The 16619-nt window shown below is 37.3% G+C and overlaps 1 protein-coding gene across 1 annotated transcript in view; it reads left to right on the top strand.

The window, feature by feature from the left end:
* Window positions 1-3832: 3832 nt before the first annotated feature.
* LOC118774916 (X-linked interleukin-1 receptor accessory protein-like 2) overlaps window positions 3833-16619 on the top strand; it is a 147511-nt gene continuing 134724 nt past the window's right edge. The window contains exon 1 of the mRNA XM_036524511.1: window positions 3833-4045. The gene's annotated coding sequence lies outside the window, so the exon portion shown is untranslated. The remainder of the gene's footprint in view (window positions 4046-16619) is intronic.

Genomic DNA, 16619 nt, shown 5'->3' with positions numbered 1-16619 from the left:
TATTCACAGCCACATTACAAGGAAAAACCTTTTCTGAAAACAAACCACAAAAAAAAGTGTTCTTGAATTTGCCATACTACATCAGAATGACAGTTGGAAGTAAAGTCTCTCATGGTCAGATTTTGGACATGCTCCTGAGTGTTATATTCTACTCCGCATGTTATATATTGCACAAAGTGGGGAGAACCTGCTAAGAAAAGATTACATCGAGATACTACTCGTTTTAACTGCTTTTCCTATTTTTATTTTTAGGATGGCTGGCTGCTGTTTTGCCTGAGTGTTTTAGCTAGCTAGCTTTTATCAATTCTTGCCTAGCGCATATCGTGTCACCAGACCCACGGACTTGCCTAGCAAGCAAGCCCTCTTCCCAGTAGCTAACAAGCGACGGGTTGTTTACATTCTGTGTGGTGTCGGGTATCGATAATCTTTAGCTTATTGGACAAACCAACTGTAGAGTTGGGGCTCGGCCTCCGTTTTGTTTTAAAATTGTTTTCTTTTTGGTTGAGTGTGTGCGCGGTGTGAGACTCCGTGTCGGTGGAGACGGGTGACCGCGCGCTTCGGAAGGGGATCTTTTGTTCACTTAAGTGTGGGTGTGCGTGTGCAGACATTGAGTCACCTGAGGTTGTTTCACTTACTTGTACTTCAGTTTGCCTTAAAAACTTGAAGCTTACAAAAACATCATCCCCACTGTTAAATATGTATAAAAATACATTCCCCCAAGAAGTGCCAGAACCTCATACAACACCACGGAAAGTGTCTTGTCAGAGTAGTCCATGCCAGAGGAGGACTTTTCTACAGTAGAATGAACACATGTTCCTCTTGTTGTTTCTGGAATAAAATTAATTATTTCTGAAGAATACAACTTTACTGTATGTAATGTGCTTAAGATTTAATTAAAACATTTTAAAAATTAAGCAGAGGAACATGTCCAATAGATACATTTTTTTTTCTGTTACCTGTAACAGACATGTAGATACATGTGTTTGGAATAGAGTAAAAGGAAAATAAGTTGTGTCTTTTCCATTAAATAATTGTATTAGAAAATGAATGAGCACTGCATCTGATTATTATTTGGATTGCTTGGCTAAAGCTATCAGTTGATGGCAAACCCATGATTAAATTCAACCACCCTATGGATTCCTGAACCATTTTCTGTTACTTTCATTTAACCACAGTTTGTACTATGAAGGAACGTCTGTGATTCTGTAACTCTCATGTGACCTTTCACAGCTATGCTTTTGCTCCTCTGTCTCGCATGGTTTGAGAATCTGCCTCAGTCTCAGTCTCCATTCTCAATATTGTCCTTGTTGCTGCTACGAACATTTTAATTTGACTCAGTGGCTTGTTCAAAATATATTGTGACATTTTGAAGACATGTTTATGTGTAAATTACATTTTTGACATTTGAATGATTTAGACTTCATGAATTTAAAATAGTTTTTAAATGAAAAAATTGTTTAGACATAATCTGACCTGCACAGCTGTGGCCTTGGTGGTGCTGTACTGGTTTATGTCTAATTCTTCATTGAGCTCAGATGAAGTACAGATGTAATTAAACTGCTGATCCTATCCTATTGGGATTTCCTGTCACTCATATCAGATTAATACTTCAATTAACAGTAGTTCATTAAGACAGCATAGCAACATGCTATCATGGTTATTTTTGGATTCTGGCACAAAATCTGTGTACAGCTTGGTTTTGAAGTAATGTGATGTAATGTCATGCCTGCGATTATGAAAGCTGAAGCAGGGACTATATTGTACTATTTATAATGTGTGTTAACTTGTCAAACAGTAATTTAAATCATTAATCACCTTATGGTGCTTACTTTTGCAGACAATGGTAAATTCCCAAACACTATTATGTAATTTGTACGCACAATGAAAATCCAGAGGTACCAGATAAAAATAGTATTATACTTGTTTTGTGGTAAATCCCTTTTATGAGCCTTACAGGAAGAGCCTTACATCTGTATGAAAGAAAAATGAAAACTAGAATATTTAATTTTGTATTTAACAAATACCTGCACATGAGAATACACTTTTCATAGCATTCATGTAGTAGCTAGGTTCATCAGTCTGACCACTGGTAAGTTTAGCTTAAATAACACCATTGGGAAATATGTTTATATTACAAAATGCCAAAAAAGTCAGAGGACAATAATTATCCAGCTTAACATGATTTGTTCTGAAACACAATTTCCATATTCACACTTAACGACAATATGATGATATAGCTAGGCTAGGCTACCTGCATCAGAGGATTCATAGACTGCACTCACTACTTTCACTCAAGTGCAACATATTCTCACAATACATTACCTGACGTTACTTGCTGCAGTACTGTATTGGTCATGAAGGTTAAAGCCACTTTAGCTGGCCAGTATCAAGCTAATAGGCAAACATAATATCTGGCAGGTTTTTCAAACTATCAAAGGTTTTTTTCTTATCAAGGGGCACTTGACTTGAGTCTGCTTCCACTTATGAAAATTCTACAGCATGTACAAGATGAAACAAAACAAAACAAAACAAAACAAAGAAATTCCCAACAATACTATAAATGTGTGCAATGTGATATATGCAGCTGTAAATCTGTCTGGGGACTTTCTGCATGTTTTTGTCTATAGGAAATAAACTATAAATGGTGAGGACAGATTTCAACAGTCTTAGCATGTTCCACATTAATTCTAATAACACTTCACCAAAAAGATACTACAGGCGACTATATGGGCTACCCGTGTCAAAGATACTTAACAAGACTCCAGGGAGCATTATAATTTCAGTGACTGCCAAACGCATGACACATTGCAAAAAAATTAAAAATCCACCCTTGCATAAATTCAAGACTCAAAGTGATAGCATGGTGTAAAACACACCTGCATTTAAAGCCAATTGCGGTACTAAGCCAGTATTAGTAAACCCCACAGCACTACATCGCACAATTCTAAAGAGATTCTATATAGATTCTAGAGTTGCTCATTGTAAAAATCTCAAATTTTGCAGTTTTTCCGAAGTCCTCTAAGGAACCAAACTATTCTCAACATATTTCCGTGTGCAGGATACTAACTTGCAAATTCAAACAAGGACAAAGCACTGTGGACGTTGTATTCAAGTTCCCCAACGAATCCTACCAACTATTACATGGTTTATTTAGCAAACATGTAATTTGGCTTACTGTTTTGCCTCTCTCCCCACCGCAGGGAGGCGACATGGTTTGTGTGTGCGTGCGCGCGTGTGTTTTTATAATATAAATAAATATGTATATATAATTATGCGAAAGCTGCAAAGCCTTTCCTGATTTTTTTTTTTCAAGTGTTGTAAAGTGCAAACATGCCAATGTATGCATGACTCTCAAATATTACAACAATCTTTGAGCTGGTGCTGAAGAACAGCGTACTTTCCTGCGTTCCTTCCGTCCGACGGATTTGGTTGCGCGCTTAATGACCGCACGGTACAGAGGAGCGTGGGACTGAGAACTCAAGCAGCTCTTGGCATCAGTTTCGGAAGCATATTCCAGCGTTGAATGTAAAACGTGGGGCTTTTACTCAGCAAAATGAGCGACGCGACTTATTGGGATGATACAAGACAGGGGGAGGTGTAGAATACGAAGGACAGAGCGCAGGAAGAACTCCCTTGTGCCGAGGAGTCGAGGAATTCGGAAAGCGGGAAGTTGCTTTTTGATTCGTCAAAATCAGTTGAAGAGCAGTCAGAATGTCTTCAAACGAAATATGATGCAAGTGCATGCCGAAGTAACAAAGGCATGAATAGGCACTGCTACATAACATTTAGATTCACTGTAGAGCGTAGTCAGAGTAGTTACGTATAATTATTTATTACCTTAAACAACTATGGTACTGTAGCTGTTGTAGTTTAAAGACTAAATGTGTAATCACCACATTGTTTTAAACAATCGGGGAAAAATGCCTGAGACAAGCCGTTTCTGTCGTTGAAGCGCAACTATTTCACAACTGGAAATACCTCGCCGAAAACACACAGCATTGCAGCTCGATTGGCGGACTTATTAATAAAGGATTCATAATTGCAGGTGAGTGCATAAAGTTTTATTTTTTCTTGTATTACATACATGGTTAATATTTGGATTAGAAATATATTTTTCATTAACTAACATGCTTAGGAAAGTATTTTAACAAAAGAAAAAAGGACACGCAGCCCGGCATGTTTTAGTTTCTTCCGAAAAGGTCATCTTAAGCTCTTTCATGCAGTACTCTTTGATGTGTGTTTACTCGTGACAGGTGTAAATGAGAGTAATCAAACACAAAGTTATAAGACCTTACTGAAGACGAAATCTAGCAAATGACCGTATTTTCACCGAGGAAAGTAGCCTATATGCCACGTAACAAAACGCAGATCGTGCACTTCACAGTTGATGTAATTTGCCATGTTTGATGCTTCGCTAAAACAGGCTAATAAAATTTCCGTAGTGTCTAACGGAAGGACGCACATGAATCATGTCACGCTTACATGTGGTGCGGACTCGCGGTGACGGTGTTCTCACATACATTAATTTATACAGTAAAGTGTCAGATGCACGTAGAAATCGACTATAGTGTAACTGTCGGTGTCAGCTTTGCAACCCATCTTTATTAGTGGCAAAGGGAAGTGACAAAACAGCAAATAAATTCAGTGCGCGGTTCGATTGTTTCCGAGCCAAATAAACGACACGTAAACACGCCAATCAGTTATGGGGTTGGTTCGGAAGCGCTTAGTATTAAACGTAAATTAACCCTTCTACAACTCCCTTCAAAGAACTCAGCTTAATTGCAATTATTCGTGTTCATGTACACAAATGACCACAATAGATCACAATACATTAGTATTTGGCAGTAGCATTGATTTAGGCTAATTTAAGGGTTATGACATCCTGTATGGCTTCATTCATTTTTGACAGAACAGACTCAACAGAAAAGACTGTTTCTGTTGATTATAGGGAAAGAAATAACATATTTCTTTCTCTATAATGTTGTGAAGTTTACCTCCCGACAAGCTACGATTGTCAACCCCAATTATGAGTCAAGGTGAGAAAATAAACAATTGAAATTATATGATTTAGGCAGGAGGTCCTTTACTTTCGTGTAGAAACAGCCTCCCCCTGCAAAACATTGGACTTCCACAGTAAGCTGTCAAATTGCAGTGGTTTCATCTGAAATGACTGTAGATAACTCTTCTTTCTAACTGGAATGTCACCTGGAACCCCAAATCAACCCCAAGCTCTCTTTTTTAATATGAATACATTGAGCTTGCTGCAGTTATTGCTCAGAATTCAAATGACTAGCGGCTACGTGTTGGGACTTCGTTCATTTAAATAAGACAATGCAGGATGTGAAATTGGAAACAGAGACATTCAAAATTTGTATTGGAGAGTGTACATTTCATTAGGCAACAATCTAACCTGAAACCATGGAACAGTGTAAATAATGAACACATTAAGTATATTATATTTTATATTTTCAGGGTACAAGTTTCATGAACTGAAATGCACACAAGATTTGTGGAACTTTGATTACAGACAATCATGTTTAGTAGAAAAGTGAGTGATTGTTGATTTGAATCAAATACATATGCAAAAAGTGTGTGGGATTGAAGTCTGTGTCTTTTGACAAGGATTACTCTGAATGATGATTTAATTTAAGCATATCATGTGGAAATTGATGAATTTATATTGGTATTTCTTGGCATACAGGAAGATTTTCTGTCATGAATATGATATGAAAATCATACATGTTCAGTTTTGTTGTAATGCAGTTCACCATATTGTTTCATTCCATTAGGAAACGCATGCACTTTATTACAGTATGTTTTCCATCAAGACAAAATGTGAACTTTTATTAAGTGCAGTTTGGCTAGTGTCTCAAACGTCTCACTAGGATGGGAAATGTCTCTGTGTCTCTGTGGTTTTGCATTTGGCCTTAGAAGGATGAGTTTTAAGGGTATTATTTTTGCCAGTGCTGAGGGAGTGAATTTGGGAAAGGGTTTCTTGTGTCTGATACCATAGCGGAAAACACTGAATGCTATGTTTTAATAACATTCATTGAGTTCATTTGAGTAAATTTCAGTGTATTATTATCATCAGTATTAATAATGTTTATTAATATATATTAGTTAGATCAATGACAATAATCTGAGCAATATGCTGTTTGCTTCAGTAGTTGCCTCAGATCAGTAGTCTTGCAAATAAGAACAGGCTGAAATTACAGTGTAGAGCTGAGACAAAATCAGTGCTTTCACCTGATAATATTATTTGTGGTATTTTTTTCTGTATCAAATCTTAAAACCATTTTGTTGAAGAAACACTGCAGATGCTAGAGAAGATAAAGGGGACTGATAATGGCTTTAACCTGTAGAGGAGCTAAAAAATGTGAATAAGTGACATTTTGTGTTTTCATTTCAAAGTGTTATGATTCTCATTTAAAACAAATCAATATTGCAAGGTTGGTGGTAAGCCCATTTATGTTGAAAAATGAACAATGATTTGAACAATGGTTGAAATAACTTGCTACTTTCTAACCCTGCACATTACAAATACAGTCTGCACTTACATAAATTATGGATTGCTCTTGAATTAGACTGATTAGCAACTGAAGACCATGAATATAGAGTGGAAAAATAATTTCATACACATAGATTAACATTCACTGTTAAGTGCACAATGTTGTTACTGAGTTGTTATTTGAATCCCATGGCTATCAACTCCACATGTTATGGAAAGTGGCATTTTTTGCTTCAACAACAGAATCCTGGATGCCTTACATGTACACTGGTCTTGCTAATAACTGAAATCACAAAGAATACTACTACTCATCTGAGGGTCAGATGTGTAAAATAATGAAATATGCAGCCAAAATCTCTGACCAGAAAATGTTCTGTCTGATCAAAAAAATTTGTATGGATTTTGTTTTCCTTGAATCATTCTTTATGAGCGCTAAGATACATAGTATCATAGTATCTGTATATAGTATATGTGTTGCTAATGTTGGCCTACAAGCTATTATGTAATTTCATCTCAATCATAGCAACCAATTAGAAATGCATTGTCCTACATATTGTGATTCTCTCACCTGATACCAGGCAATTTGTGATGAGCTTCCCAGTGGCTATGTTGCTAAACTGTTTGTAAATTGGTGGAGTGCCTGGAGGGCTTGCTAAGTGGCAGCAGGGGTCAATGTCCTGGCAAAGGTATCCCAGCTCTCATCTCACTGCTACAATACTGTTTTACGAGAAGTTGACAGATCTGATACAGTGTATTCAGACTTAACGTTTGACCCTCCGTGTGCATGTCCATGTAAGATATTTGTTACTATCAAAGTGATCAATGGCTTCTGTCTTTAAGTATATGCAACAAAACTCTCAAATTCTTGTTTACTTAATTGTGCACTGTATGTACCATTCACAGCATTGATTATAATTACATCCTTAAGAGGAATATGAATAGTAGTTGCTTTTTTGAGGGCCTGTGATTAAGTGATGTGCTATTGATTCAGTGGTGAGTGGAATGACCTGTTTTGCTAAGTCATAAAGAATAAATGTGTAGTGACATAAATGTAGTATAGACATGAATACTGTTAGTTGACTAATACTATGGAACAAAAGTAGACTACTGCACTGAATGCGTTCTTGATGAGAGATATGACATATTCTAACAGAGTTGAATGTCACAGAGTTAATAGCACCAGACTTATCACAATGACTGCAGGCAAATAGAACTTGTTCGCTAAAGCTTCAGACATTTTACTCAGAAGTGTTACAAGAGTCCTGTCAACGAATGGTTCCATGAAAGAATGAACAACTTTGTCAAATTAAATCTTGTCCACTTTGACATGTCCATTGTCTCAGAAGGAGCTTGAGCTATACATTTATACAACACATTTGAAAACTACTGACCTCCAGTGGACCCACTTCAGGCTATACAGTGCAGTTCTTCAAGCAATTAATTTCAAAACCTATGATTACACTGTTTATCCCAGTGTAATCATAGGCGGTGATGCAAAATAATTTTGTTATGTACATTTTCAGTAAATAACTATAAAGAGAGTATTCCACAGGTTTCAGAGAGAAAAAGAGATTGGTTCTGCTAATGTCATGAAAATGTTATTTAAATTGATTTATGAGCAATATTATTAATTCATTCAGTTCTGAGATTACACCTTCTTTTAAGTTATATTTTGTGTAAGTGTCTAGTTTACATCAGGTGTATTGGGTTCATTGTGTGCTGCTAGAACCTGGCATGCACTGAAATACTCAGAGACAAGTAAATACTCATAGTCCAATGTAGCGTTCTTTTTTTATTTATTCCTGAAAGCATCAGGAGGGAGTAAGAGAAGCACACCAAAATTAAATTAAACAATGAGTGCTGCCTCAGAAGATAATAAAATAAAATGTTAATGAACCATGTAAGTATAGCAGTGAAAGTCATAGCTGCAGCACCTGCATTCTGCATAGACACCCACCACATATACATACACTGCACCTACTACACTGTGGACGTTAATTATTATTGTTCATCGTGCTGGACTGCATTGCAACTCACATTGCGAGGCAGAAGTGTTAATCTTTGGGGTGTTGCTCTGATTAATGATGAAATGGTGATATTCCTGTCAGATATTAAAAATAGTATGATGCACCTCTGCCTCTGATCTGCATATGCACTGGATTCATATAACACTGGACATACAGTGGATGCTAATCTAAGAACAGTTGTGTAGTACAGGACCCTGGTCCTGAGGGCTGTGGTTTCACACCACTCTAGCCTTGGGCAGGGTATTTTACTTCAACAACAGCAGTAATAATCCAGCAATTTAAACAGGTTAACAAGTGAAAGAAATTGATATGCAACATTAGTCTGTGTCCTGTATAATTGAACAGATTATCTGAATAATCATGGCTATAACTCCAATCCTAACAGGTAGTGTGACATTGCACTGGGTTACTTGAATCATAAGAGCTGGCAGTTTGCGCTTATTTATTTGAACGTCTGTATTTTGCACATTGTGTGGTAGAGTTCAGCGGGATGTCAGAGCAAACTTTCTTGTCCATATTGGTGTTCCTTTTCTGCAACAAGAAGGTTATTATCAGATCACCTGGGCGAGTACCTGGGAACATAGCTGCAGGGCCAGCTAAAGCCATTACACGTAGGAAGAGAAAAAAAAATATCAACGGTAAAAGGCTTTTTATTTGGACTTGATGCTGAGTTTAGTTTTTACCTTGTGCTGAAAGATGGCTAACTAACTGCTTGACATAGGATGACAGATGCTACTCTGCTAGTGATATCCTCTGTAACTGGCTGTGAAAGTGAGATGGACACAGTTTAGAGTGATTCATATTCATCAGTACCTTGGCGTGGCAAGTGCAGATTGAAAACACAAGCTAGGAACGCAAGTGTTAAGGGAGTTTTTTGGAAACACATTTGTGAAAAAATGTGTCAATCATGCAAATGCAAATAAAATATTTGGATGTAATGTAAAGTGCATATGTAAGGTGTAATCACTAATCTAAAATGCATCTGCAACAATTAAGATGTTAGAGAGACATGGAATGCGATATCACACAGCCCACGTCTGCTCTTGCATATACATTTTTGTGTTGAGCTCTTCCAGTTTTGAAAAGTAGTTTATGTGAAAGCAGCATACATGCAAATAGTTTAAATCAAAATTTGTATATGGGGAAGAGGATTAAGCAAACGAGGAATGAACACACACACGTATTCAAATGTATGTTCTTGCTGACAGAATGGGCGGTTGTTAAGATAACTGCTGCATAGCCATATAATCATTCTTGGCTGCTGATCAAGAGATTGATGTTCAGCACAGTGGTTTAATAGCAGCCTTTGATTCTCCTCAGTATGTGAGTGTGTGGATACAGTATACATCAGTTAGAAGTGATTTCTTTGGCTTTTAAAAAACGAATGGCTAAGAGCCTATCGTTTTGTTCTGTTTCTTCTTCACTCCATTAAGATTCCCAAGCCAAAGCTGCTGATTTCAGTGCCAAAACTGCATTGCAATCGATTCTGAATTGGTAGAAAGTTGTGAGATTGTTTGGCGATGGGCATATTACTGCATGGGATGTCGTTCTCTAAGGCCATGCTGAGTTCATCTGCCAAAGTATTTCCAATCCTGGGCATATACAGTAGCTAAATATTGTCGTGAATTTAAGAACCTATGACACTTTCACTCCAAGCATGGGTGGAGGTATGGTTCCTATGTCTTTAGATTATCAAGCCGTGGTCCATATTGTCTGGCAACCTACTGAGAAGTGTTCCTTTCTTGCTCCCGTTCTGGTGCACAGCAGTATTAACAGCATTGACTAATTTTGGTCATTGTCTGTAGATCTCATTGTCGTTCCATGATACAAGGATGCAGGTGACGCAGTGTAGGCTCATCGTTACTCTTAATGGAACAGCATGCCAACCATACATAATTTTGCAGGAATTCATCTGTTCTTAACATACAGTATTTCAGTAATCTGTCCTCTCCTTTTTACCACATTACATTCAAGAATAGCTGCTGAAGGCTTTGTACTTGTCTGCAAGGTCATCAAATAATGTCTCTTCCTTTGTTGTATGTGCCACTTGGTATTTCAAATGAGCAATGCATTCAATGCTGCATTGTGCTCTGAGGTCTGCAAATTGTTACAGCAGAGCCCCAGCATGGATTTCTCCTGTGACAGGGCTAACCCCTGTTCCAGTGGTGATGAGTGCCTGGCATGGGGACCAGGAATATGGCACAGCTACACTGCAGCAGCGAAATGTGACCGTTCTGCCTTTTTCAGCCTCCTCCAGATTTGCGCTTCAAGTAAATGTAGGGACGGTATACAGAAAAAGGAGGACAAGATGTTCTGGCAAGCCGGGAGATGCAGGAGCACATGTTCTCTACTTCTCAGTGAAATGGCTTGACAGAAATGGTGTCATCTTACTGTAGCGAGTATTCCAGAAACATAGCCATGGAGCAGTATTTAGGAAGCTAGAAAACTAGAGTGAAGCCACCCCCCCCCCCCCCCCCCCCAAAAAAAAAAAAATGAAAAAATAGAGGTGTCATTTTGCATAATGACAGTGGTGGATGACAATCATTTTAAAATCAGCAGTGGCATTTATGATTGCTTATTAGTTATATTCACTGATCCCCCTTATTTTGAATGAGGTGAGAAAAAGATGACTTCTCTGCAGTCTCACTCAACACAAAAGTGGATGGAATTGCTGAGATGACACACAATTTCATATAGTTCTGTAATTTTTACATAAATCGTATGAATCATTGCTTAAGTGCCATTGGCTAGGTTTAGCAAGCTCCAAAAAATTTGGGAAGTGATGGATAAATCAGGTTCTGGTGTGTGGGTAGGGTAAGGCCTGAGTACACATTACTGGTTCACTGTAATGTATGAGGCTGCAACCATCAGCTTTATACTTTTTTTTCCCACAAAAATTTTAGTAACTGTTACATATATATGGCTTACACACTTGCCATTTATTTTTTATCTTCTACAGGTACTTTTACATAGAATAAAATGGTGTATTTTCATGGCAGTACTAAATTTGTGAGGTTTGAAATACATTGGACTGAAATGCACTGGACTTAGGGTAGGAGTGACAGCACCTGCTAGACAATTGCAAATGCAGGGTGTGCTTGTGTATACGTACCTGTTGTACTGATGCATCTTATCATGGTGGAATTAGGGTGTATGTATATACTGGATAGAGTGCTACAGAAACTCTTTGGTGTCCCTAAAGGATACTCGAATGAACGGCCATTTAGAAAAAGTAGACAAAATTAGCAAGAAAACAACCAAGATTCAATTTAACCACAGTGCACTTTGAGAAAGAAGCAAATGCTACCTTCCTTCAGATGTCAGCAAATAATTTAGTGTATTTAATCTACTGCCATGATGATATGCAAGCATCTAAAAACTGTGTGATTAGTAGCTCTGTGAATACTGGATAGCTTACTGTGTGTAAGATTACATGCAGTTGTATGTATAATGTTATAAAAACAATGATACATTTCTTAAAATATAGTGCATTAAATGTGTAGTAAATGAACTGTAGTAGCCAGTATGTTGACCTAAATGATCTCTGAATATGTAGTGACATGACGTAAAGGTGAGACAGAATAATGTAACTATATATTCATCTGTTGAGTTCTTTTTTGAATCCAATTTTTTGTATTAAACATTTTTTATGATGATGTATTGTATGGTAAATCCATTTTTTCACAGAATAATGGCACACATGAGGAATAATCCTAATGACATGCCGGTTCATGATTTTAATGTCTTTTTTCAAGCTCATATTAATAATAAATAATTACTACTTCCACCAGTCCCACTGTTAAGTACAATCCTAAACATGATGTCTAGTTTTGGCACCCACTGATCTACTGTGAGATCTCAGAGAGCACCATTCTTGAGGATGCGTTCGGACTCTCAGACCATGCTCTCAAAGCCTGCCTTTCCTGGTGTTGCCCCCAAAGTTGTACGTTAGATGCGCTACTGCCTCCCACAGATTCCACAGGGGGCCGTAGCCAAACACCTGTGCTGATACTTACTCTAGGCCTTTATCCAGTAGGAGACCGGAAAATCTGTGTGTCATTTCTCAACAGCCCTTTGTTGGTGGGAAAATGAGAAAAATATGTTAACGGAGCACCCAATATTGTGACACTGACTTAAATCGCCTAACATGTCTCTGAATAACATGGTGCACCTGGGTTCCAGAGCATGTCAGTGTGCTAGAGCTTAGGACCAATCACGTGCTGCTGTGTCATTTTCTCCCATGCCTGTGAGACTGCCATGTGCTAGCGCAGTGGCTGTGGATTATCTCCACTGGCAGGGGAGTCCTCTCTCTCTCACAAGGTATCCTGCAACATGCCTTTGTGCATGCACATCCATCTTTTGTCACTGAAGACAGATCACCCACAAAGGCAGGAGGCACGCAGACACGTTGTTCACAAGGGGTCCTAGGCCCTTGGAGTGTTGACTTCATCCCAGGCCATTCCATCCATCTGTGGTTATTTTTGAATGACTGATGTGAATCTTATTGTAGCATGTGGCAATGCTGTACAATAATGTATGTTTAATTGCTAATGTACGTTTAGTGTGTGTTTGGTGTGTATGAGGAAAAAAAACAGTTTTTTTACATTGAAAAAATTGTATGTGAGCTTTTTAAAAGAAGTTGATAAACATTACCTGCAGTGGGAAAACTGGGTAGAAAAATAGAAGAGAGAAAGATAAGGGAAATTCAGAGGTGTATTGTGGCATTTACATATGCTATAATGGAGAAATATATCTTTTGCTTTTGCTCATAACATATTTGGATTATAATGAAAACCAATCATAGTATGCATTTAAGATGACATAACAGGGATACATTGTAGAGGTTTTTTCAGACGGGAGAATCTGTGGTCTACTACTGTACAGTTAGTAAATAAAATAATGTTTAGGGGAATTTGTTCAAAACAAAACAACCTCATTTTGATAAATGATGCATTGCAATAAAGTAGTGATTATTATGTATATACAATATAAGCAGTAGAACCAGAAATGATGGATTAATATGTACCATGTCTGTGATAATAGTCTGAAAATAGAGACTGTGACTCAAAAACTCAAAACTGTGAATATCAAATTGACAAGTTCCCTGTAGTTTTTTGATGCTCAAACAACTTCCAGTGATCTGTCTCCTGGATTGGATAATTAAAAGCGAGAATCATCCAGTGAATGTTAACTACCTGGTTCCCCTAAGCCACACGTGTGCAAGAAAATCTGACATCAGTACCTTGACTTGCAATCCCCAGACAACTATGTTCTGGATGAATGGCTAAATGTGGATAATACAGAACGGTGACGAGACATAGGTAAGACTGGAAGGACACAAAAGGAACATATCCTGCAGCCTAAGGAGCTCACTGGCTTGTGAAATTATGCATATTGAGATCATGAGCTCCTCTGCATGAAATACCCTCTCTCCTAAATTACGTGCGTCTGCATTTTAGAAACTACATTTCTGTGATGAGAGTCATGCAAAGTCACTTAGCATCTCCTTTTATGAGAATTACAATTTTTGTTGTCTTCTTGATATATTGGGAAGGGAACTAGATTTGTAACCTGTTTTGTAGGCTTGAATTCCAGGTGGTCCACTGCTGTATCACCCTATAGCATTTTAATTTGCTTTTGCTGAATATAGCTAATTAAATGGATAACAAAAAGTATTTGTAACAGGGTATCAATATGTCTTAAGGGAGGGGTAAAGAAAAAATGAATAATAAACTGTTGTTCACGGAAAAACATGTAAATTATGTAACTAATCTCCCTGCCTACACATAAATATAATGTAACAAGGTGGTGATGCTGTAATGGGTCTGAACTATAATGAATTTCATTCAGACTGCATGTCCTATAGGGCCTTGTGAGACAGAATGTTTTCATTGAGCTGAAAAGGCGGAATTTCTCAGTCTATGCCTGCTGACAAGAAACTATTAGAATAAGATTACTTCTAACCTGGTATCACAGCCAAAATGAATGATAAGACATTTGTCCAGGTAAGTAAATTTGTGGTTATTTCACACACAAATATATCAATGTTCTAAAAGCAGCTTTTTTTAAGTTTGAAAATACATCCTGGGAGACATTTGAGTGGACAGCACAACTTATATGAGAAGATACAAAAGAGGGATTAGTTGTGTTTATCTGTGGATAGATAAACATGTGGTTGCTATGATCACAATGACACCGAGAAACAATTGGAAGTGGGAGTATTTTAAACAACAGAATAATACATTTTTACAGAATAATACATTCAATACATTAATTTCCTCATAATACATTCATTTCCTCAAAAGTACTGACACTCTGAAGGAGCTTTTTGTATGTTGGCCTTGCAGACCACCAGGGCTAGATAGTGGTAGGGGGAACATTGGTTGGTATGTAGTTGTGGAAAGACATTTATTTCTATTCATGGCAGCATACAGCCTTTTCTATTCCCTCATTATTTGTGGAAACAGTGTCCCTTCTTCTATCAGCAGAAGGCTGTCAAAGGATGGGTTCCTGCCAGACTCTATAACACTAATAGACTGTTCTGTGGGGGCTGTTGTGTCCATACAGTGTATATATTTGCAATACCTTCAGTACTGTAGGTGATGCAACTTTTACATGTGCTACAACAATAGTTATACAATATCCAGAAGACAGTTTGCTAAAAATCAAGCATATATTATTTTTGCATATCATTTTTGCACATATTATTCTTGTTGTGGTGCATTTTTCACCCAATGGAGTTTTGCAGTTGACAGTTTTGTCATCAGTTGTTTAGAGTCCGCTCTGTACCCATCCAGGTATTTTAAACCCATTAACCTGAGCTGTAATGCAAGAAAACAATGGATCCCACTGACACATGTAATACACTGTTCAGCGCTACAAGGCTTGATAAGTCTAGAGAACATTGCAGTATAGTGCTATGTGGCTGAGGGCTCTGCATTTCGGACCACGGTGGAGAGACGACTGTTAATGGACAGTAGTGAGAGTGAATCTGTAAATCTCTAAATCCCATAATCCCTGGCTCTCTATTAATTTGGATTATGTGGCACACGTCAGGTAGAGGTAATCCACTATCTCCCTGTTCCTTCTCTCCACAGTGGATCCAAATGGATAAATTAACTAACAGATCAACCAACTAATCTTGCTTCTTTGTCCTAAAATCCATATTGTGTCAGTACACAATGAAAGAAATGTGTAACGAAAATGAGGTGGATCAACTGAAAATTATATGTGGAATTAAACAAAGAAAACAAAATCTCTCTGAGACAAATAAGAAATAAATTAGACTTAGAAATAAATTAGAATTATTGAAATAATGTGAATGCATAAATAAGACATTAAAATTGTGATATTTATCAACACAAAAACAATTTTATGAAATACTTTCCCCAAATAAATAGTAAACAGTAAAAAACTAAGTGTATATTTGACTGAAAACTCATTTAATTTTATGTTTATGACAGTTTGATTTTATAGACAGAAAAAACATACACAGATATTTCATTGGCACCACATATTTACAGTGCAACTTCTGTAGATATAAGTCCATCATTCTGTAACAGTAGCCTCTTTTGTAAGCACATCATTCATCTGCATAATTCAAGTATGAAACTGCAGATGTGCTACATAACACAATTGAACAATTGTCTTGTATTACCAGTAGCACTGTTTTGTGAGTAGATTAAATATAAGGTCATCCTGTCTGATTTAACAATTGAAACAGCTGTCCCTCTGACATGAAATACCTGTGCTCCAAGCATTATCTAAGGCTTCTGTTTTGTATAGACAATTACTATTCTATTCATAGTACTGTATATACAGTTCCTAATCACAGTACCTCACAGCTCATGCAGTATATTTTACAAATTAAAAACTTAGTATAAAGGCAACAGAAGCTTACCAGAAAAGTTAGGTTTAAAATACAGTATATCTGAACTGTAGCCCTGTTCTCCAGAGCAACTTGCTTCTCTCATTACTGTTCATCTGGTGACACGTGATTACAGTGTTTCATGGCTATATTCTGTAGGATTCTGCTCCTCTTTTCAGGTGTGAGAGGATGTGCTCACAGCTGTGTCCATATACAT

This window comes from Megalops cyprinoides, chromosome 3, assembly GCF_013368585.1.
Source record: "Megalops cyprinoides isolate fMegCyp1 chromosome 3, fMegCyp1.pri, whole genome shotgun sequence".
NCBI classification, from domain to species: Eukaryota; Metazoa; Chordata; class Actinopteri; order Elopiformes; family Megalopidae; genus Megalops; species Megalops cyprinoides.
Note: the sequence above shows the minus strand (reverse complement) of the source record. Positions and strands in the feature narration are given on the sequence as shown.